This window comes from Lepeophtheirus salmonis, chromosome 10, assembly GCF_016086655.4.
Source record: "Lepeophtheirus salmonis chromosome 10, UVic_Lsal_1.4, whole genome shotgun sequence".
NCBI classification, from domain to species: domain Eukaryota; kingdom Metazoa; phylum Arthropoda; class Copepoda; order Siphonostomatoida; family Caligidae; genus Lepeophtheirus; species Lepeophtheirus salmonis.
In genome coordinates, this window is record NC_052140.2 from 15,142,833 (window position 1) to 15,168,691 (window position 25,859).

Below are 25,859 nucleotides of genomic sequence, written 5' to 3' on the forward strand. Positions count from 1 at the left end.
ACATAAATGATGGGATGGGGACGTCACAGGGCCTACTTTCGACAAAGCCCCAGGTATAATAGTCGAGAGGATTCATTTCGAGCAAGGAAGGAGGCCACAAATCGTCTTTCCAAAATTGGAAAAATTATCCTCGAGCATTTGCAACGATCCCCAGTATCATTGCAGTGGCTGACGACTTTGTCTGGTCGACCAGCGGAACCTCATCGACCGCGTAGGCAAGGTAGCTGTCGTTTCTATAATTTCACGACCAGTCCACGCTCCAGTTATTCTTCTGTTGTTGTTGTGCTGGACGCGATTCAAATTGGCTATACTTTGCCTTTTGGCCTCCATTTTAACAATTAATAAACCGATTTTAGTCCATTGTAGCTCATTTGAACGACACTATTCACTGGATTGTTGTTTAAAAAAAGTGGAAGTTGCCATTTGCTGTTGTAAAGTGTATATGACGCTACGCTCGAGTTTTTTAATTTTTCAACATGGACTTTTTATTCCAATTTTGACAAAAAAACTTGATATAGGATTGTTTTATCTCCTTATATCAAGCATTTTTGTCAAAATTAGATTGTGATTGGAATACGGAACGGAAGGTGGAACGGAATGCAGGAACGGCAACGAAATAATTGCTGAACGCTGAACGTGGAACAAAAATAATAAATTTAACAAAACGCTCAAATAGCAGAACATTTACAAGCCTGGACCATAAATACAATTTACATAGTCCTCAAGTTCTACGTAGTGATTAAAAGCTACAAAAAATAATGAGATAACAAGATGTAATTGTAGAGCTATTAAACGAATTCCCTGAAATGAATTACCTACCCATTCAACGACCAACGTCTTAAAGACTCAATCAATTCATAATTATTCATTTAATCATCATTATTTTCTCGTAGTAGGTAGTCGAATCTTGCTTTGCGTACAATTAACTACAATTAAGGGAAGTAAAATCATTCTTGAAAACGATCTCAACAGGATATTTTCTTCTTAGCTACCAACTATTTTTTTCCGTTCCTTTTTCACAATGAAAGACAGAAGCAATTTTAATTATCTTCACGGCTTAATAAATCAAGGGGAATGAAAAGCGGGAAAAAGTTCTTGTTGATAATGATTATTCAGTGATGTGTGTCCTACCGTGTTAATAGCTTTTTTCTTGTTGAGTCTAAATATTAATGAGAATTGATTGTTTTAGAGACCCAAAGAAAGATTTTTTGTATTTTATTTTGTAAAACTACTTTAGAAACTTTAATTTGAAAGACAAAATTAATTGTTGTTCATTTCTTTTTTTCTTAAGGTGTGAATAGATTAGAATTAGGTGCTCGGAAGAGGGATGTGTTTGTAATTACCCAAAGTTCTTCATTATCAAGATTGAATCAAATTTTGAATTGTGGGATTCTTATATATTAAAAAACCTATTGAAGGACGAGTCATGTGAAACTTTTGTACAATGAATTTTGAGGAGAGCTGAGGACACTTATTAAAAATAAATAATAATTTATAGTGATATTTTCCTGGATTATGCTGAAATTTTTTTTCCAGCAAATGAGGAACCTTCATAAATATATTTCTTTCTTTTGACGTAAATCCAACTTACGCTGCTTAATTATGCACAAAGACTTTAAACTTGACTCAAACTTGTAAAAAATGAATATTGTACAGCTCTGGGCTTCCTTTTAATGTTATTTTGTATTACAATTTTACATATCCCAATACTTCAATGATCACTGAACAGGGAAATATTTTTTAGTTTTAATACAGTGGCTTCATAATTGGCTCCGATTATAAGTGAAAAGGCTCGTGATTTGACGACGATTTGAAGCTTACAAATTTCAGTCACAATATATTTTACGTAATCGAAGGGTAAACAATCGCTATTTGACTTGAACCAAATCTAAAAGACTTGACTCAAACTCATAAAAAAAAGGAGTCGTTCACCGATTTAGTCTCTAGAAAAAAACTCAAAAGGTGATTCTCAAAATTTTTTGGGTACATTTTCTAACATCCCATGCTTCAATAATCACTGAACAGGGAAAGGATTTTGTATAACAATAGTGGCTTCATAATTGATTGTTATTAAAAATGCTGATGATTTGACGGGTTGAAGTGTAAATATTTTAGTGGTAATATCTTATACGTAATATGATAATTCAGAATCCACTCTGACCAATCGAAGGGAAAAGACTCACTATTCGACTGGAGCTGAAGCTCCAAGACTCAAGATTTGATGCAAACTCGTAAAAAAGGTTTGAGATCTCGAAAAACTAAAAAGATACTTCTAAATGTTTCCTCGGATTAAATTTTTAGACACATTCTAGCAACACTGAATAGGGAAATTGTTTTTTTGTTTTAAAGCATTGGCTTGATAATTGGTTAGGATTGTAAGTAACAATGCTCGTGATTCGACATGGACCTAAAACAAACTTTAGTCGTGATATCTTATGCGTAATATGAGACTTCATTCGGAGTAACGGAAGAGTAAATATACGCTTTTCGACTTATACTAAAACTCAAAGACTCCAGACATGACGCAAACTCTAAAAAGGGTTTGAGATCTTGAAAGACTGAAAAAGTCCTTTTCCATGTTTTCTTTGGATTATTTTTTCGTATGTCCCCCATGCTTCAATGATCACTGTTTTTTTTAACAAAGGTAGGACAGAGTAATCAAGAATGATCAACAATATTTTGTTCTAAGGACTGTTCATTTAATTAGGAAGGAAGTTCAAATCAACACAGAGAAGTAACTTCTATCTCATATTTTTGACATGAATTAAACAATATCAATGTGCTTACGTTCGTTAATCATGGTTCACAGGAAATTGTACTGTACAATCCTACATAAAATGTTCATTCTTTAATTTAAACAACATTCAAACATACATTTTTTTGCGGTTTCATTATTAAGGCAGTCAAATAAATTCATACCTACTTGGAAGTTGTATGTATGAATAAACGAAAAACCTCAATCTACTTATTTGAATTGAATAGGTAGATATTATTTAAGTCGTCATAAAAAGGATACCATTAAATATTTACAGTTTCTATTCATTCCATCAGTTTCAATATCGTTTCCATATGTTAAATAGTCCACATGTCACATCCTGAGTGAAATATATAGTTTATTTATACCTATATGTGGATTTGTCTTTTGATATTTACGACATTTTCTATATATCAAAATCATGGCCTATATTTCTTTTCTTTTTAAATAAATTTTTTTTATCTTAATGACCTCATATGACTATTCGGCTTTTAAGGAGAAACGTTTACTCATTCGCCAAGGCAAAACCGTTATTTGTTCTCTAACGATATCAATACTCTTTTAGTAGAGGTTCATGTACAAATATAGTTATCAGTATTTCCATACTTTTTCAACTACAATTATTTATTAAGTTAGGAGTTATATGTGTGAGTTTATATTGGACAAAGAGCAGAATTGACTATTGACATTAGAGTAATTCCTGCCTAAATCATTCAATGTGTTCAATTATTTCATTCCATAGCTTTAAGGAGCTAAACAAGTCAATATCATAACAGCTAAGCAACTCTACTAACAAACATTATTCAAATGTCAGGGCATTATTCGGTTTCTTTTTTTTTACATACCGGTAGGTCCTATATTACACAGCTCTAACAAATGGAATGGGAGACTTTGTAAAAGGGAATAATTGTTCTTTGATTTTTAGCAAAAGAAAACTATTTGGGGCAATAGTTTTGTATTCATAGATCCTGGACTAAGACGAAATGTAAAATTCAATGAAACGTCAATACAACTATCCTGCTCTCATCTAAAACATTCTCAATGAGGCATAAAATTTCTTCTGTCTACATTTAAAAATCAAAGAAACCCTAAAATCAATGCAATAATACTGAAAATTGAAAGAAAGTTTCGTAATTGAGCAGATTGGATGTCATGGCATTCAATTAAATTATCTGCAACCAGCTCTAAGATGTACTGAAATCCCACTTCCTATACGGCAAATTATGTAAAAATAACATGAATCGAAAATTAACATGGTAATCCTGAAGATTTCAAGAATGATGCGTAAGTGAGACGCTTAGCTGTTATGACATACTTATAAATCCACAACAAATCATCCATGTTACTATTCGTTATTTACATACACTTTTTTTTTCTTTTAACTTTTTTTTACTTGTACAATTGACTACTTTTTTGTTAAGATGTTCTCTATTCAAGAATTAAACAACAGTGATGACAGCTTTGCAAAATAAAAAAATTCTCTTTTGATTGCCTGCCCCCCTTAAAAAAATCTTGTACGCGTTAAGGTCGGTTTTTATACAACCATAATCATGGGCATCATAGAAGGTCTTCTCTTCATTTTTGAGACTATTTAATCAAGTTTCCTCAACCTTTTTTTTGCTTGGAAATTAGTCAAATAATTGTAAAAATAATTATAAATTTCTTAGAACGGCATCACAACAAATTATGATGCAAATTAAAGTATTTATTATTCTTATAAATCTTTGTACAGATTAATTGATGATGACATCAAAGACTGCTATCTCTGAGGACGCCATTTAGAAGATATTGTTCTATGAGAAGGATTTATTGTCCGATTTGAACATGTCCTTAATATTTAGGTTACAGGGTTAGACTAATGTGCGAGGAAAAATCGCGGACTTAACTTTAAATCAATCTGGATTACTTTAGACTGAATATTTTAAAATATTCTGTAATTTTTTTAAGGACTAGTCCAGTTAATAAACATTTAAAAAAATTCAAATATCAACTTATGTCAACATGGAGGAGAAAAAGCAAAAGTGTCAGCTATATCTTCCCCCCTCCCAAATGAGTTTAGGGTACTCCCAGAGTCTTGTTTTGAAGATTAAAATCATAGTTGCTTCAGTTCAGAACTTGAGAGATCCCCTAGCAGTTGTAAACGGTTGAAAATCGGTATCATGGAGGATGTGGGAACTGCAATCATCAAAAGTGTCGTCAAGTCAATGAGACAGCATGCCAAGGCTCTCAATGCTAGTGATTGGAGTGTGAGGAGGCATGAGAAGGAGATGGGGAAGGCCTCTTATGTACAACGACATCGGCAACTACTTTCTACAACATCCATATACAACCCGGTCAAGAGGGACCAGAAGTCTACCCCAAACCCGTCAACTGTACCATAAGGGAGTAGGCAAGAAGAGAGCCACCGCTAACCCTCACTGCCATTGGAATGACTACAACTTGACCCTATTTCATACTATCACACACAGTAGAATTGATTTTTTTTTAAACCCAACATTTACAACTAGCTTGAATTGACATTCATAAAAACCATCATAATTAAGGGAACTTGTGTACACACAAAATGAAAAGAGATTCACACATTTTGGTATGTATATTAGACATGCACTCAAACATAAATCATTAATCCTGAGATTTTGTTGTCGTTCTGATAAGGTATTTATAAATTATTAGATATGCGTTTATATTCTGCTTCCTTCGCTTGTTATTTTCCTAAATGATCCTTGATTCTTGCATGACTACGTCTACGTCTCTCTCTCTCTCTCTTTGGTTTACTGTATGTACAACACAATAATGGAATGTTATTTTTTAGGTACATTCAGAAAGATATACATACACAGAGTGTGTTAGGAAAAATGATCTATTCAACTGGTTGATACTTGCCAAGAAAATAGTAAAATACAGAGGTGAGAAAATGTCCTTCTAGGTACTCTCCAATGTCCAAGTGCTCTAATATTTATCCATTAGCCCAGGCGCGAACATGGCCACAAATCTCACAACTCGACTTGATTTCTCAATCAAAGGCTCATTACTCAAATTGAACTCAAAAGTCATTTTAACTTTTCCACTGGACATAAAGTACTCTTTAAAGTATATTATATTGAAAACTAAGGATTTGCACTGGACCCATTGAAATTATTCAAGGACTTGGACTTGTGAGCAAAGACTCGAGGCTCTATTTGGACTTGCAGTTCAAGGACTTTTTTTCTTCTCTGTCTATAAGTGATTTTTATTATAAAAAAGCCAAACCTTACATTGAACATTCAATTTGTGCATTATCCTTATCTTAAATAGGATTGTCAATGCTTCATTAATAAAACTGAATCTCATTGGTGGATTAGAACTTGTACACAGTATATACAGACATATATCAAAATATATATTTTGGCAGATTCATTTTTCATTTTCAGTTATTTTGTGGACTAGTGTTGCTGGGTATTTCGTATGGTCGAAAGTGTAATAAGGACCAAATTATTTAATTGTAAACTACTATATTATTCAATATTATGACAGTCTTGTACAACAAATAGAATAAGATTACTAAGAGGTGGAGCTGAAGAAGATGATACGAATTCACAGATGTCTTGAGTAGCCAAAAAGATTGGATCTATTGAGCTTTATATACTTAAGTTCTGTTTCTAGTTTAGAGTACTAGGGAGTTGAGTAATATAGAATTTGTTTGACAATTCTTTTTGGTAAGCTATCATCATCATCGTTCAATGGTACCATTTCTTTAAGAATATTCCTCAGAAATCCAAACATTATTGTCCTATAAAAGCAAAAGCAACTAGAATGAACAGTTGGTAGAGCATAAACTCCGTTTAAAATGATATAATCTAATTGTTAGAGTTGTTTAAAGTAAGTCCTACAAGGCGGATGCGGTTTTTTCTAGATGTATATATGAACTGGGTTTTTTATTTCACTACGCTGTTCTCTGTATTGAGAAATTCTTTAGAGGGGAACGTTTGATTCTAATCTAATCAAATATTGTTTTTACTCATGAAGGACGGAGAGTAATATTGAGGGGTTTCTCGCGGGTTAAAAGCCTCTAGGCTATCCTCAATCTTTCATCAACTTTCACAAAGTTGAGGAGTTATCCAAAACTCCACTAAGTTTTTCTTACTTTTTAACCCTACACTAAATCGAGTTTGAGTGATCAGAAACAATTAATCCATACCCCCAACACATTATCAGCACTGACTGAAGAAAAAAAGTATTTTTTTGTCCCTATAACAGAGAAAGTACTTTCTCAAATGACCTTGAAAGGATTAATAGGCTAAAAGAAGTATAAAATTACTCTCAATTGTATCAAAAACTGACTGCCAAGAAAAAGAAACACATAAATTTTTAGACTTGAGTTGGGTTCTGCGTAAAAATGAGGATCTAAGCAATTCTAGCCTATATTTGCTTACTACCAAGTATGGCAATTGAAACTTTATACTTTCAATCTATAACTTTATCAAGATGTATTTCATTAACTAGTTTTAATAGGGTATGTCAAAAAAAATAAAAATAACTGATAGCTTGGCTACCCTAATCATCGATGTATCCCCCCTTGGCAGTATTGATGGCTTCCAGGCGGCCACGGAAGGTCTTGCACGCATTGCGGATGTAGTCCTCAGACATGGCATTCCAGAGCAGGTTGACAGTGACCTTGACATCGTTGATATTTGGGTGATGGACGGTGATGGCACCCAAAAAACGAAGTCCAATGGGTTGGCATATGGTAAGTAGGGGCACACTTTCTATGGCCAGAGGGGCAGGTTGTCCTCCAACCACTTCTGGGGCTTTTTATAAATGTGTGCAGGTGCAGGATCCTACTGGAAAACCACGTTCATTCCCGGGTAGTTGGTCTGGATCCATGGTAACATGGCAATCTTCATTGGTTTCTTGCCAGCGTCCAATGTTCGTAGACCGATATCCGTTGGTCACGTTCAAATGACATTTTCTCGGCTTCTAAGACATATATTCTTTATGTTGTCAGGATTATTAGATTATTTTTCGGTTAATTTTATTTTTACAAACTGACAGATATATATTTTATGCATAGCTAAGACTGTGGATATATATGTCATAACGTTTCATTGAATTAGCTGCAAGGTCCCGTAAGAGGAAAACAAATAAACTCAAAGAAATATGGGAAACAATTACTCCAATGGCAATCTTCTATTTCAGTCATAGTCCAATATAAATAATAATGATAAGAGCTTAACTAAAACATTGTTCAATCTGCCAACTCGAAACAAACTTGCACTCCAAATTTTTTTCCAGATTTACAAGCCTACCAATAATACCTACTAAGTTAATATATTATCAGAGTTTTCGAATGTTTGAAACGTGAGTCCTTGATTATTTCTTTAATAGTTAAATATTGATGATAACAGCTTTATAAAATAAAAAAACATGTTCAGATTCCCAACTAGGAAAAGGCCCTCTCGCCTTTTTTGAGCATATTTTATACACTTTTAAACGATCTAAAATGCAATTTTTTCGATCAAACTGAGAATTTTTTTTTTGATTGCACCCTATATACAAACATAAATAGGTACCAGAGTACCTATATACATAGCTAGATATAATGGAAAAAGGGGAAAAGAAAAGGCTGTCATCTTGAATATGTACATGATTTATAAATATTATGTTTTATAAATAATAATAAAAAAAGATAAATCTTTTTTTTTTCTTCTTCTTCTTTTAATATACTTTAAAAGAAAAAGGCAGTAAATTACGATTCATAATTTTTGTTCGAGGATGTATGTACAATGTACATATATTTACCTTTGTCTATTATTCAATGGCGATTCCATTTTATCCAAGAAAAATAAAATAATTCAAAGCCAAACAATTAAACTACTCGTGAATGTGTAGGTACTATAATATAAGCATTTTAATCATTATAAATCCAAGTATATCTGAAAGTAAATCTTTAATAATTATCTTTTGACTCCTTCCTCCCTAATGCTATTAACTACAGACGTAAGTTGTAAGCATTTTTTGGTATGTAAAAACATATTCACATATGTTAACCTTGACAATTTAGAGAATATTCTGAAGGATAGCAGCTTGACAGGTCTCGTGATATTTCATTAGGCTATATGTAAGCAGCTATGATATGGAAGAAAGCTATATGAACCCCACTCCGTCTCTATCCTGCACATAGACATGTTGATTCTCAATCCTACTCATAATTAAAGAGGGACGTACACTAATACTCCTCAGCCAATCAAAACTGTTACTCTCTGTTTTTCATGAGCAACTCCAGAGCTGATTAATTTATACTTTAGTGTTATCTTGGAGTTACAAATCGTAGTGTAGAATGGGTCTTATATAAAAATAAAATACAATGAAACATTAAATGTTTTGATACATTTCATTAGATTAACTGCAAGCATCTATGAGAAGGAAGGAATACACACCAACTCCATTCAAGTAAAGATATAGTCAAGAATTACTACGATGCCAATCCTCAATTTTAGTTCGAGTCCAATGAGAGTACTTGCACTTTTAGCTTTCTCCCCAATAAATTATCAGGATTTTATATACCGTCATTTATGAACAACAGCCCCAACAATTAATTTATACTTAGATGTTATCTTAAGCATGTAAATCGTAAGCATTTTTGGTATGCAAGAAAAAAAAAACAGAGAACAAAAATAATCATGGTAACCCAAATATTTAAAGAATGTTTTGGAGGACAGAGTTTAGCTGTCATAACGTTTGATAGGGCTATGTGAGGACAAAAACAAAATAACAAAAATCTCACTCCATATCTTACAAACGAAAGAGCAGGCAGAAATTTCCCCGTAGTTGATCATCAATTCTTCTCATACTTCAACTAATAACTAGTCTGACTCTCCATCGTTCATGAGCAAACACACTTATGATTACATTATATTTAAATATATTCATAGGTTTGTACATCCTAAGCATTATTGAATTGTAAAAATAAGAAACCTGTACCACAAATTTACATGGTGAATTACTAAAACTGTCATGACGTTTTATTAGATAAAATGTAATCAGCTATTAGAGGATAAGAAATTAACATAAATGGCACTCCGTATCTATCAAAGACGTAAGTAAGAATTACACTGATGGCAATCCTCAATTTTAGTCTAAGTTCAATAAGTACTTTTGCTTATAACAGCTTCCTAATAGAGCATCAGTTTTACTCTTCGCCTTATCTAAGGATTGCAAAAATAGGTAAACAAAAATTAACATGGTCAAGAATGCATTGGAGGAGATCTGCTCAGCTGTCTTGACGTTTTGTTAGATTTGCAACTAGAAGCCATGAGAAGGAACAAAAAAGTATCATTTCCACTCTGTATTTAGCGAGAGCATAGGTAAGAGTTATACTGATGTCGATCTTCAATTTTTGTTCGAGTCCTATAAGTACTATCACTCCCTGAGAAATCCTCAGTGTTACTTTCAGAATAGTACTATACCTACGTTATCCTTACTCTGTCATGAACAGACGCACTACTGAATCCTTTTTACTTAAATGTTCTCTCCAGATTGTAAATTTTACCCTTTTTTGGTATTTTTTTGAAGAAAAAAAACAGAAATCAAAAAATAACATGGTAATTCTGGACATTTGAAGACCAACAAGGACTCGACTGAAAACCCTACCAGCAAATCTTCAATGTTAGTCTTGGGGAAGGAATTTAGTGAAAAGATACAATACATACGTACTTAATGTTGTAAAAAAATATGACCTTCCTGTATGTTAAAAAGAAACAAAATATTCCCATTGTCACTTTGACGATTATAAGAATGCTTAGAAGGACGTTAAAAAAACACAAAAAAAAAAAAATCATCTAAGAAGGTGTTACTTTGATCTCGATCCTCATTTCTATTCCGAGTCCAACGTTACCATACATTTATGAATGTAGATTGTAGTTAATCTAAAAAAAGTTTTATGATACATAAGCTACTCTTCCCCCTCAATCATTCTTAAAATTGTCAGGGTTACCATATTAATTTTTTGTTTCATTTTTTAACATACTGACAGGTCATATTTTTTACAACCCTAAATACATAAATTATAAGTCTTTTTACTCACCGCCCCCAAATCATGCCTCCAAACGAATTCTTCAGCAATACCTCAGCCGTAGCTACCAGATGGTCCATTAAAATCTGAACACTTTCTAAATCAATAATTAATAAAAGTTGAGTGATTGAAATTACTAAAAAAAATTATGCTTTTTTGACATATTTAGCAAGTATTTATACTATTGATTATAATTATTTGATATTTCAGGAATTAATTTAGCAACATCCACAATTTTTTTATATTGACAGTAGTTTAAACACTAAATGTCGGAAACATGTAGCGGAAAAGAGGCCATAGCCTCACTATGATTTGAAAATGTTTCATTGAATGTTGAAAAGTGCATACAAGGTTCAAATAATGTCAAACAGATATGTAATATTAAGCACAAAATTGAAGTAACTATATATGTACACTTAAATCAATCACGTGGTTTTTAAGAATCCAGAGTTACCCCCGAGTACCCTACACAACCTGAGGGGTTGAAACTATTTTTTGGTACTGGAAGGGTTCCTTGGAAGTATTGACGGTGGTGTTTAGCAATCCCACACTATCCTCCGGGCCAATACGAGGGTGGAGGGTATTCAACAACATTTTAAGACGGCCAAAACTATTTATCCCCCCCCCCCTTAGGCAATTTTCTCCCGTGCAATTTTCCTATTACAGTGGAAATCCCTGTTAGTCTGAGGTAGAACTGATGATCTACAACAGAGTAATTCCTACTTATGCTGTATACCGAGATGAACATTTTTTTTTTATCTTCACTCAAAGCTGTTTGCAGCTAATCTAACTAAACTTTATGACAGCCTCCTTCTATGCATTCTTCAAATTATCAGGGTTTCACGTTTCTATGACGATTTCTTCTCTTTAAAATACTGAAAATACTTACGATTTACAACTCTAATTCTATCTTTTTCCCTCCTCATGCTATTAACTATTCTACCTATGTAGGAACATACCTACCACCTATGTATATGCAAAACAAAACATTTAAAAACTCGGGTGAATCATCACCAGTCATATTCATCAACATTCAAATGAATTGAAAAACAATTTACAGGATACGTCAATCAAATTTATTTAATAGTAATAATTATATATGTATACAGCTCATTGGGGGTAAATAATATTCATACTTAGTAAGGATTTAGTTACTATGGAGAGAATGGTTTTTACTAGGGGTGTATCGGTCATAACTGTCTATGGACCTTCAATTCAATCCCGTTCCGTTTATTGGTTCTTGAAAAACATAACATATTTTAAAACGTCCATCATTATCACAAACAGTAATTTGGTTGGTTCAGTTAATCTCAAGTATCCTTCGTGTGTGATTATAGATATTATATTCTTAATTACGGCCTTATTTATGTATTTACGAGAATATGTGATTCATTCAAATAAGTATTGGATGCAATTTTAATTTTGTTAACAATGATTACACAAGATGTATTCGTCAATGATTTTTTTTTTTGGTATGAGGATTACAAAACAAAACTTAGCAATTTTTTTATGACGAAAACAAATCTTTTGTTTTCAGGACGATGAAAAGACAAGATTAAATGTGATGAAGACGGAATAAGATAACTTTATTATAACGGAAGTAGATTCTAGATGATTATATCAATGGTTCATATTCATGATGACGTGATTTGGTCAAGAGTGTTTCTGAGGACTTATTTTACGTTCCATTTGGATGTGTCTTTGAGATTTTTGACAGTAGTTAATGACAAAGTTTTTGATACCTCACAATTTTTACCAAATAACACTTTAACACTGGAAAGAATTTGCATTCCACTAAATGGGATTTTTTTATTTTTATACATAAATATGCGCTCTTAATCATTAATATTCTGCTGGCTGACAGTGGTTTATAATTAGACTCGATGGCCATTGAATGCTAATGCATTTTTAGAAGCCATCTTATTGATATTTTTGATTTACGAACGTTTCTATACCACAGATTAATTCTCTTCCATGTTCAAGATCCATATTATCTATATAAATCACTAAATTTGAGCCTTTACACCTCTGTTACCCATTTAAGAATCTATTTATTTATTTGGATTTAGCTATGAAACTTAAACCTCCGTTACTGAACATATATATTATATTCTCCAAGGCATATCAAAATGCTTCATATTTCTATGAGTCTACATTTTATGGTCAATACTTTTCAGTATGCTCCTGAAATTGAATTATTTATTTATCTAAATAATTTCTTGTGTATGATTTATTCGTATATTTATCTATTATTAATGAAGTTTTAGATAAATTAATTTACTGTTTTGCTTAAAAGTCGTTCCCCTGTTGTATACTTTCATACAGGGTGTGCAATCTCCTCTGTGCACAAGTTGATCTCCTACAAGATCTTCACAGTGGACGATGTTCTGAGCGAAAGAAATGATCACTTCTTTGGTGAATTACGATTCAGGTCGATGGAACCTTCTGGACCAAACATCCACCGCAGAACATGGTCCTGGACGTCTTGGCATCAGACAGCAGTAAGATGCATCCATACTTCTTCAAGGTCAACGAGAAAGTCATCAAAGACGTCTACCATGTCTTGCCATGGCTGAAGAGTAAATTCCTCAGGGACAACTATGTGCTTATGTGCAGCATTTATAGACGGGGAAAATATGGCTGCCTTCCAGCCAGAAGACTTCTGGCCTTCCTCCTCGTCCGACGTAACTCTCTGAATTTTGCTGTTTGGTGTGTCTTGGAGGGCAAGACGAAGAAAACTTTTCACTCGAATGTTGACACCCTGAAGGTTGTGATCGCGGAGGAGTGGAACAACATGTCCTTGGACTTTTTCAAAGTCCAGCTCGTCTCCTGTTCGTCCCTGTATTGAAGCCATCATTCAGAATGGGGGAGGGGGGTTGATTTTTTTTGAATTGCTTCAAAAGTTTGAAATAAAAATGGCACAAAATAAAAATATGTAGAAGTGAAAATGTCTTTTGAAATTTTTAAGTCCTCACCCATTGTACACAGCCTCATCAAAAACTTATGGGTACGTATTTGATAGCCAAAATTTCCGTAAAGTAATTTTTATTCCGTAGACATTTTTACTATCACTATCAATGTAATGTTTTTGCCATAAGAAAACCAAATCATATCTGGTTGAAACCTCAAACTCACATTGATAAGATTATTTAAAAACGATTTATTTTTTATTAAGATGTTATATACTTTTATTAGTATTCTTAGCATTTTGAAATGATATTAACGAGCGTAAAATGAATTGAAAGGTAAAAAAAATGATACAAAATTTGAATGACATAATTATTATAATCGTTTAACTTTTAATCATCTATGTTAATAAAATAAGTTTTATTTATTTGGGTTTATTTTGAATTTTGTTTGCTAGACTTGTTAGAAAATGAATGTTCACTGTTGTAGGTTTAAGATCCCCTGCTATAAATAGATCACATTGAATATGGATTCCTAATGTTGACATATTTTTCTATAGTTTTTTTCTTTCTAAACTGGATGGTTAACAACACTTGTCCATGGTTTTTAAATGATATTCTTGACTACCACTGCACTTCTCAGACCCTCATTTTTAATATGAACCATAATACATATTTCCCTATAACAAAAGACATCCCAAAAAATTTACCCTTTAGGGTATAATTAAACATTTCTTCCATTAACTTCTTTTTATGGTTTTTTGAAAAATATATGATTATTTACAACAATCATTCTTACAAGTCCCACATGCGTACAATGACAATTGCCCAAAGTAAATGTAGTTTAGGGCGGTTTGTCTTTTCATTTTTTTTTAAATTTTGAAACTCTGCAAAATGGAATTGTTCTACGGCAATGTAATCATCTTTAGGTTGCACATCTTGGTGTTAGTTTGAAAAATAGAAAAGTTATTTATTTAGGCAATTAATATTATAATAATGAAAATAAAATATTAAAATATTAGTTGTAGTATTAAATAAATCCATTATTTTTCCAATAGATGGCTTTAATAGTGCATATCTTTCATAATATAAGTGCAATCGGTTAACGCTAAATGGCGTTAAAAAGATAAGATTTCTTGCTAAAAAGATTCAACGACAGTTTTGTGATTGTTTGACTGAGACTTGTTGGAGCAGTGGTCAATGATTGACAGAAGCAAAGAGATAAGTCATCATATTTGACAGGTTTTTTTTCGAACGAGGCGATAATGCAAGCCAGGTGGCTGAAAATGCCAATAGCGTTTATGGCCCTGATATTGTAAATGCCAATGGCGCGGTATTCTGATTTTGTTCCGGTAATTTGGATGTCAAAGTTGTACCCCGCTCTTGAAGGCGCCGATTGTCGATAATGTGGATAAAATAATGAACATCTTCTAATGTATCCACTGTCATGTAACCACTGTTTTGATTACCAAAGAGATGAACGTCCATTAAAAAAATATGTATAAAAAAATTGATTTGTTTATACTAAATCTATTATTAAAAAAAGATGGAAGCATTAAAATATCTCAAAATTTCCTTCAGTTTTATCTAATTTCATTACATCAAAGGACTTTAAAAAAACTGTATATTATGTTTGGTAGGATAGAACAATTTCTATTAAAGTTATACCATACAAAGCAAAGAAAAATGTTTTTTTAATTATTATGTTTGACTAAATACAGATTCTTTGCCTTTTTTCAAACTTTGATTGAGATGTACGCCCTAAAAACGCCATCGTAGAACAAAGAAATTTTTGCCTAGTTTAATTTCTAACAAAATGACATCTTTTCCGCACTATCCATGGCCCACATTTATAAAAAAAGCTTGACGTACAAACCCTCCTAATGTACATATTGTCACTATGATGTACATACATACATACTTATAAATGGCTTATAATACGAGGCTTTCCTTAATGGACTTCAACTTTTATTGTATGTATAAATATAATAGTGTAAAGGAAGTCGGCTTCAAAATAATAATAAAAAATGGGAAGAAATATAAGAGAAATTAAGAATCCAATTACAATGGATAGACACTTGTTCCATTCATATTTATGATTCTTTTTTAACTCTTGCTCAATGTCTACATATGTACATATAATCCAAAAATAACTACATATATAACTGAGCTAGTACAACGTGCAGAAGCAAAAAAATTATATTTTTTGATAGCTTTGAAAGTTCCGGAAAATGTGGCATAAAAACGATTTTAGGGACAAATGTATTTTTTGAAATATATACTCGTACATGGTGGCTAGAAAAAAAATTTAATTAATAACAAATGAGTATAACCAATATATACATAGAAATATTCATTAAGGTAAATAATAAAGTTAGGAGTTCATGCATAATTAAATTAAAACTCAAAGTTTGAGCCCTTAACTCTAACACATGTTTCGAGACTTATGTGAAAAATGAGATAAGCCTTAAAGTTTTTTTGCTGGTCCATGGAGTCCCTAAATGCATTGTCACATTGTTGGTGTACATGACAAGCCTTCTTCTTGTTAGGTCTGCTAATAATGGGGGACACATCTCCTTTGCCCAAAATTTTCCAAATTTTTCAGACCAGAACTTTTGATATTTTATGGAGGTGTGACAAGGATCACCATTTTGTAGCAAATATATGTTCCTTTTCGATAATTAATAGCAATCTAGGCCTTGACAAAGTCCTGGAGAATCTGGAGGTATACATTGGAGTCAATTCTTGGTCTATTGATAGGAAACAAGTGTGTTAAGATGACACCCATAACCAAAACGGAGGCCGGAAACATTGATTTAGCAATCCCTTAGCAATTGACCCAACAATCCACTAGTTCCTTCTCCTTTGGGTTAATACGGATCCACGATAAAAAGCTTTTTGGTCAAAGAATAAGAAAAACCCACATCGGCGTAGAGTAAATAAACAATTTGTTATTTATGGTGTAGTTGTTGTAAGATTTTTAGAGAGATTTCCACTCGTCACAACTCTTTTTAAACTTGAAATCTAAGGATTCCAATTATGTCTAGATGAGTATCAGATATTTAAGGTGTAAAAAAATTACTTACCCGGAAAGTTTTTTCTAGCCACCATGACGATGCAAAAAATTTTATTCAATATGACTCGATTTTGCTTCAATGAAAAACTCAGCACGAGGTCTGAAGCTCAGGCAACTGTGAATGATGAACTCGTCAGAAAGGTTGTACCATCTCTTCGTAATGGTGGACTACAGAGAATTCACACTAGAGTTGTATTGGTCTTGAACTCCCGCAGCATAATCCAATGGATTTGTATGGCCTAAAATTGCCCATATTTCAGGCATAAAACTCTTGGAATTATATTTTATCCAACGCTTCCTGGCCGTTTTCTCAGACCTTTACCTTCCTTCAGAACTTTCCTGATGTTTTAAACATTGGCCTAGGACACGCTAACAATGTTTTCACACATAGTTGGAGCTAATATTACGCTGAGCAATTTCATTACACCCTTACAAGGCTATAAACAGAAGACCACGTGATCAGTTTACTCCAAATATGTTGCTTATACAATGAGCATCTAGTAGCTTGAAACTTACAAAGCAACCTCCACAAATCCACCCTTTTAACTGAATAAATAAGGATAATTCTGCATATGAGAAGAAAAAATTGCATACGTTATTACAAGGGAAAACGACAGAAAATGATAAAGTGACGTCATATAGTGTGGTATCAAAATAAGTAACTCCTTGCGTGGATAAAAAAGGTACTAATAGTATAAGGAAATTTTTAAGCTAACCCACCCCTCTCGCAACATTGTTTTAAAGATTTGCTGCCTCACTTTCATCCATGAATAGAAGGTTTTACGATACATCATGATTTTGGGAGTGGGTCATGACGGAGTTGAATAAATAATATATGTATATTATATAAATAAACAAAGTCCATCAGAATAAAAACCCTATAATCCTTCAATTAATCCGTATGAAGTAGAAAATATCTTGAACCTGTATAAATTTCTGATCTGAAATTTCCCGTCATCTACTAAGAATATCACAACACCTTACCCTAAAATTTGTTTTGTGAAATAGCAGGGCCACCAAGCAGGTTAAAAACCACCGCTGTCAATTTCAAAAACATTTTAGAGCCCCTCCAAATCCTTTATAATGAACCCGGAGCCCATGTTGGTTTAAGACTACGGCAGGTTATAAACCACCGCCGATACTTCAAAAAGCTTACATATATCTTCCAAAAACTCCAAAAAAACGGGAGGATCCTGGGTTGATTTAAGTAAAAAAAAACCAGGGTAAAAACATTGCCACAACTTCATAATGGATTTAGGCTCCCTCTAAATACTTCAAAATAAACTCGAGCTCATGGGTTGTTTAGGAATACCATTATTTAAGGGGCACCATGATAATAACTAAATCTGGTACTTCATATTTCCGGATTTTTATAGAATATATATGATGAACAATGTTTTTGTGTGGCGAAATATCGATATAAAAGTTACCCTTTGAAGCTAAAACACCTCCTATGGAGCGAGTTTACTACAGAAAATATCAAGCCAACTACATTTTCAAAGGCAGAACAATTGTGCACTGTTGTGAAGATTGTATTCAAAGAACAATCTGGATAATATCAATGCTGAGATCTCAAAAATGACAGGGATCAGCTGGAGAAGGGTTGTATGACCATTCCTACGACTGGATTTCCAAGGATATTTGGACTTCTATCCCCTTGACCTAAGTTCGAAGGTTTGTTTTGTTTGGAGCCACCTTGAGTCATACGTCCACTGAGGTATTCAGACTACCAAGAAGTCCCTGATCGACTCCTGGAATGGAAGAATTTAGATCAGGGTATAGTTTAATGGGCCTGCGTGCGGTTTAGGCCCCAAATCGAGGCCATTATTGAAGCCAGAAGAGCCTACATACTGTAAGATATATTCTCAATTTTTCTATATCAGCTATATCTTCATTTAAAGTAGATGTATCAAAGGGCAGGATTTCATTTTATACCCTGTACATGATTGGAAAAGCAATCAAAAATTATTATGTTTTAACATCTAGAGATTTCCCACTGTACTCACATTCTTTACAAGATGAAAGTGAAATTTTTAATTGCAAATATCTGTTTATAGAACAATTTATTAAAGTAATATTTGTATTGTCAGAATTTTTCTACCGGTTCCTGTAACACAAATGTGTCTCGGTATTTCGATACTTTTTGATATTTTTTATTTGTCATGAGATAAAGATGGTCAGAGATTTGAGTGATTGCGTCATTGGGTGGCCAATTTTTTTGCTATAACGTAATGGAGCTGCATGTGCCACGGGTTTAATGGAGTACTCTTTTGAATCCCTTAGAATGCCGAATCAACTAAAATCCTGGTATACGTAGCAACTCACATATGGATTGGTACAAATACACACATGTATAGATATGGAAGACACAAGTGATAAAAATGCCAAATCATATCTCCTAACAGTTGGAGAACGAAAAAAAAAAAAAAAAGAAGATAGTGATTAATAGTAAAATAGAAAATAAAAAGTAAAATTTGGCAAACAGTGTAAACATTTTGTTTTTCGGGAAAGTAACAGTATTATTAATAGCTAGAAGTGTACCAGTTAAAATAATGATAAATATATAATCAAACTGACGGAATATGTATGTATTTAAGCACATCAGCAGAATACAGTCTGTATGTGAGTTAACATTTAAAAAATCTTGAAAAAAAATCAATTAAATGAAAAAATCCCATACAAAATACACTTCAATATTTCATAAATATATTTAGATCCATTAAAGGCTTGGCACTCAAATCTTGCATATGAGTCAAGATACCCAAGAATATTACCAATATTTATATGATTTCAAATACTTTACTTAACTCTGATGTGTCCTTTCATACACATTAAATTTATCACTTTTAAATTATTTTTTGGTACTTTAAGTGCAATTTGAAGTTTTATTCCTAAGGATGGATCAGAATCATGGAAATGAACGATAATTCGTTGAAAAATACAAAATGAATCCAGACTCAGGTGTGTGTAAAATCATTCCCAATTTATTTATTTTACTTCATAATAATTAATAAATTCTAGAACGTCAAAATAAAATCAAAATAAATTATGAAGTCAATTTTTATTCTTTAACAAATTATTGTTCAATGTTATTTTCGAATTATTTTGGTTAATTTTTTGAAGGTTCCGTAAACTGCACTTAAATTTGCAAAAGTTCAATAGCAAAATTATGAAATAATGAGACATTGATTGATTATATTTGAATGATCATATCAGTGCTAATTGAAGCCTCTTGAACAAAATGATGGTTCTGAAGTATATTTCACATTTTTGAGTATATCGAATTAAGCCTTAAATTTTAATACAAACTTCTATAATTGACCAAAATATGTAAAAGAAAATTGGGTATTCCTCCTTTTTTTGATTGGGGAACAGGATTTATTTTCGTATTAACTTATATTAGTGCTTTAGGCAAAAAAATCTACTATCTGGTCAAAATTGAAGTATCATTACTTTTTTCATGTTAAGCTTACCCTAAACAGTATTTAAAAATATGCATTACTCTTAAAATTGTAGCTTTTATCAATGTAAAGAGTAAATAAATAAATGCTTATTACAGTAAGACTTTTTATAGCTTAGATTTTCCATATTACGGCAAGGACTATTGAGCAAACATAACCTGACTTGTTGACAAACAAAATCCGGTCCCTTTTGGTGCCCATTGAAGAGCAACAGCCTGAGGGAACTTTGTGATCTATTGACAAATATCTCTGGAAACGGCCATACACATTTCACCCGCTCATTCTAAGAGTAAATATTATTCCAGGAATTTCGTTTCTGCACACATTTGTCATTCTTAGAATCCCAATGGCAAGTTGAGCCATCACCTATGTTGCAATCTTTTTCAGATGAGAGTTTGGTACAGTGGGAATCTTTTCAACCAACGGCATCAATAACAGATCCATCTCAGTTCAGAGTGAGGAGGTGCTTCTAAAAGATCCATGAGGGTTATGAATAAGAGAAATACGATAAAGTGTTGAAACATCTTCTCACATTGGTCATACACTGAAATAAATTGTTTTTAATGTAATGTTAAAATAATAGATATAAAAGATTAAAACGATATATAAATGATTGATATTATTCCATTCAATAATGGAGTTTATATTCATTTTCTAGTGGATAACTTGAGACACTCATGAGCGAATGCCTCTTTATTTGATTTGTAAGACTTTATTGGTCATCTTCTTGTTATAATCTTTGGCCTGTCATCACAAAAGTTGACTTTTCAAAATTGACTTTATATAACATTTTTGTTTGTGTTAATCGTAGAGTTGGATTTAAGTAGTACTCAAACCCGAAAAAAACTCAACATAAGTAGAAACAATAATTTTTTCTAAATTATTTAAACCCTTCCAAAGTATATTTCGAAAACTCGACAGAGTTTGAACTCGAACCACGAAAACTAGAAATATTTTAATGAGTAATCAAGTATATACTTGTTTTAACTGACATTTTTATTTTCTCAAACCATGGACAATAGAATATTTTGATGTTATAAACGTTATATATTAAATTACGAACAAAATAAATATATTGTAGCCCATGGAACTTGGAGAAATTTCTTGATGGCAAAGTCGAGCCCAATTTTAGATACTAGAAGTAAAATATGAGTGTCATGCTCAAACTTGACTTGACTTCAATCATCTAAATCTCGAACTGAATAACTTTAACTTGACACAAAACTATTTAATAGTCTATTTCATATCAACAAATTGTTTTGATTCATCCTCTGTGCTATGTACACTCAAAGTAGTAAACATCCATTGTCACATTAATGAAATAGTAAAAAGGGGTTCATTTTATTAGAAAGATCCTTTCGTGGCTAATTGAAGTCTCATTAATAAAACTAAGATTTTTTATTGTAGTTAATATTCTTGGATATTTTAATTCACCCCAGAAATTTGAATACAATGCCTTTGATAGACATAAATATATCTGTAAAATATTGGGTTGTTTCTATATATGTATGATGTATAAAAAATTGATTTTCTCCTTTTCTTGAACTTTTTTCATGAAGGTTTTGTACAAACTCATTCCATATTTGTATATTCTCAACCGAAGTTGTTATAAGATAGAGTCAAATTAAAGATTTCAAGAGAGGAAAATGGTTAATGAACCCATCAGGCTATTTTTTTTTTTACCCATCGTTTTTCTCTCTGAGACCTTCATCCTTATGTAAGTATCTACTCTGTACATGCACTTCTCAAGCTAATTAAGTACATAATCTATATAAAGAAGTGGAAGGGAAGCGAGAAGAAGAAAATGTTGCATTCCTTGGTTGGTTAACGGTCATAACGCTGTGTGTCCCCTTTCATAACTTATATTCCTCTTGTAAAATCCATTCACTTTTTTAGGAGAAAGAAAGAAAAAAAAAATAGGAATGAAACAAGGCATCAGAAATATGATAAGATAGCATCAACTTTCAGTTGTTAGATCTGCTTACTTTCAAGCTCTTTCTCCTGACCTTTGTCTCTACTAACAATAGAAATATTTTTGGTTTCTATCTGATATATGTAAATACATTTATATAATCTTGCAACCCTTCCATAGAAAAGTAACAGAAAAACCCCCCTGCTTAATTACCAACTGATTTTGAAAGTCGCCCTCTTGGAGGCATAATCAACCATAATTCCTCAGTTTATCAGGTCCATCCAACCCTCTGTATTTTTCCATTTCAAACACCTTTAAATGAATTAAAGAATTTTTATTTAAAAATTTCTACATTTTGTATAACAACTAAAAAGGCTCAGTAAACAGAAATAAATTATTTTTGGAGTAGATGGATGTAGTAATGTGTATCTTGTGTTATATAAGAGTGATTGGCTTATACTGGATGATGTTAGAAAGATAAATTTTCGTACTAAAAAAATGTATTTGACAATTTTGTGATGTTTTGACTCAGTTTTGTTTGAGGTGTTGTCAAAGATGGACACTAACAAAGAGAAAAATGACATATTTTGTAGTTTTTCTTCCAACAAGGCAAAAATGCAAGTCAGGTGGCTGAAAATGTGAATAGTGGTTATAGTTCCGATACGGTAACAGTCAATCACCCACAAATTTTGTTTTTTTCGATTTCATTGAGGTAATTTTGATGTTGAAAATGTGGATGAAATAATGGAATACGTTCAGTCCGACTTCATGTAATTACTGGTTTGATTGCCAAGGACATACATTTAAATGGAAAAAAAAATATTGGAATGAATTGACTTCTTTTGACTGCAACTAATATTAACAGTTACACTCCAATATGGTATTACCTTTGCTATCAATTAGTTAGGTCATTCGAAACTCTCCATTTATAATCTTTTATGTCACGGCGTGCCTATTTAACAGAAAAATATTGACATTAATTTATATATCAATATATTAAAGCATAAACAATTAGACACAAAATAAAATAAACCTGAGTTCTCTAGATTACGTACAAGTCGGAACATGACACATGAAAGTGATCGATGAATTTTCATTCTTGCACTCCAAGTACTTGGGCGTCTTTATGAATCGTTGAGTCTTTGAATCCTTCTGTACAGTAGACGTCAATATCATTTTGTGGATCTTAAGGTGAAGAAGCTATATCCAAATGTTATGAAAAAACACGAATTAATGTCAAACCAGAGATTTGTACTCGAGTCAAAAAAAAAAAAATTAGCAACAAAATTCGAGTTTTGGGCTTAAAATTCTTTTCATAATGGCTTGTCTTCAAAATGTACATGGTATATGTGGTGTGTCAAAATAAAAACAACTTTGACAAAAGTCAAGAAAAGGAGACATACAAATTATTTTTTTAAATTTATACATAGTCTAATATTTCATAGAGACATTTGAGTCAGTAATCGACTTTCTGCTCAAATTGTGGGATGATTTAAGAGTCCAAAGAAATTCATTTATAATTTATAACTTTGATTTTAGTTAAGAGACTTATATTGGACCCTTTTATATTAAAAAAATCTATCAATGACTTATTCTTTTAATGTGACAATAAATTTAGGATACTTTAAGTCCAATTGACGGCCCTTCCAAAATATATTTTATAGGTAGAAATTAAGGATAATTCCTTGCTCCATACTCATTTAATATAAGTACAATGTTGAAAAAATGAAATACCATAACTTGCTTTTATGTTGACTGGCCATTTATAATGTTGCACTTTAATGAACTTTAACCGTCATTGTCAAGATACCTGTCAAGGTTTTACTCTATTTTGTTACTTATTTTTTGTGGTTTTATAATCTACTTTTTATAATAAAAACATGCATGCCAAGAGAAGGTTGATTTACCATGTATCTTCTCTTACTCGGACTTGATCATATTTATTTTTTTCATCCTACCCAGAGACTTTTAAATTCCTTTTAAGTACTTTACATATACGGGTTGTAACAGCAGAATTTGGTACTTCATATTTTTGGTGTTTTTTTCGAGATATATGCTAACAAATTGCACAAGTTTTTCTTGATAGTGAAATAAAAGTACATATGCATAAACGTTTACCTTAGTAGTCAAAACACTACCATTGAGTCAACAACAGAAGATCTAAAGCCTATTTATTTTTAGTACTTAATATTGCAGAGTCAGAAATAGGATACGTTGCTGTAATGCAGTTGTATAAAAGATGACCCTGATCGCCATGAGAAGAGTTGCAGAGCCTAGGAAGTCCTTGGGCAACTTCAGGATTGGCTTTAGGAGCACTTCTACGACTACTCGTCCAAGCATATTTGTTCTTCTAGCTCCTCTGACCTGAATCCAAGGGATTATTTTGTTTGTGCTACCTTGACTAAAAAATCAATAGGGGTCATTACATCACCAATAAGTCCCTGATCAACTCTATTTTCCTAGAATGCAATAATGCATAGGGGGCTCTAGATTCCAAGGCCTACACAGGGTTCAGGGCTCGAATAGCAGCCATTATTGAGGCTAACAGAGGCTACATTCTGTGATATATATTCAATGTGATTGTATCCTATGTTCAGTTAATATTTTTGACCATTTTATATTAATTCAAAGTATATAGATCAAAGGCCCCGGATTTTATTTTGATATCTTGTATATAAAAGTTGAACTGCAAACTTTGAGCAAAACCTCATTTATCTTTAATTTTCTTATTTTTGGACATTGTGAAATACTGTTCATGGTCTTACCTCAAATATACAAATTGATATTTCGTTTTGTTGTCATTGCTCAATTTTTCTGTTTCTTACCCCGTATGACTGTTTTAACTTCATTGCTTGAATTCTTTCATAGCTCTTGTTAAGCTACGAAGCATTCTCAACAAATTATTAATTAATGATTCAATAGGGGGAGGGGGGGGGGGAGAGACAAGCTAGATCCCTCCAATCTCAAGTGAAGGATACTTATTACAAGGACTAATACCCAGATGATGGCATCCAAGACAGGGATAGACAATCAAATGAATGAAGAAATAAAAATAACAAACGCTGCAATGCAGCATGTTGCGTCATTCTTGCACACAAACGAAAAAAGACAGAAGAAAGAATTAAAGAACACACAAATAATACATTACTTTGAAAAGGTCAGTTTTAAAGGTCAATATTATTAATAATAACAATAAAAATCATAATATGACAAGATATAAATATCAAATCATAAACTTGATATATAATGATTTAATCTTGAATTTTTTTATATACATACATATTACAGAGAATTCCCCCATAACGAGGCTTAAAACAACGCCGATTTCGATAGGGCCGCTAATATGACTTTTTTTTGGGAGAAGGGACTATTTTGAGTTACCCTTATTGCAAAATACTTTTTAAATATTTTTTTGTTATTTTGAAAAAATATTAAAAATGACCAAATTTTAGACGTTTTTTTTTTTTTTTTTTAACCATTTTTTTAAATATTCCTTTAATTGGTCCATATAGAGCTGCACTGGTTAATTATAAGTAAACCTTATAGTATTAAATTTACTCCATGGACCTAATAATTGCCTTTGAAGTCCATAAAGTATATTTTATAATATTTTGAAATTAACCATCATTAAAAATTAATAATCTTAAACAGAGACAAAAAAAAATCCTATTTTACGTTCATTTTTTGACAAATTTGCGA

The 25,859-nt window shown here is 32.2% G+C and overlaps 1 long non-coding RNA gene across 1 annotated transcript; it reads right to left on the reverse strand.

The window, feature by feature from the left end:
• Window positions 1–22,479: 22,479 nt before the first annotated feature.
• Window positions 22,480–23,394, reverse strand: LOC121125478 (uncharacterized). The gene is made up of 2 exons (XR_005866672.2): window positions 23,216–23,394; window positions 22,480–23,112 (listed from the first exon to the last, which is right to left on the reverse strand). It is a non-coding gene; the product is annotated as an uncharacterized lncRNA (long non-coding RNA).
• Window positions 23,395–25,859: the final 2,465 nt, after the last annotated feature.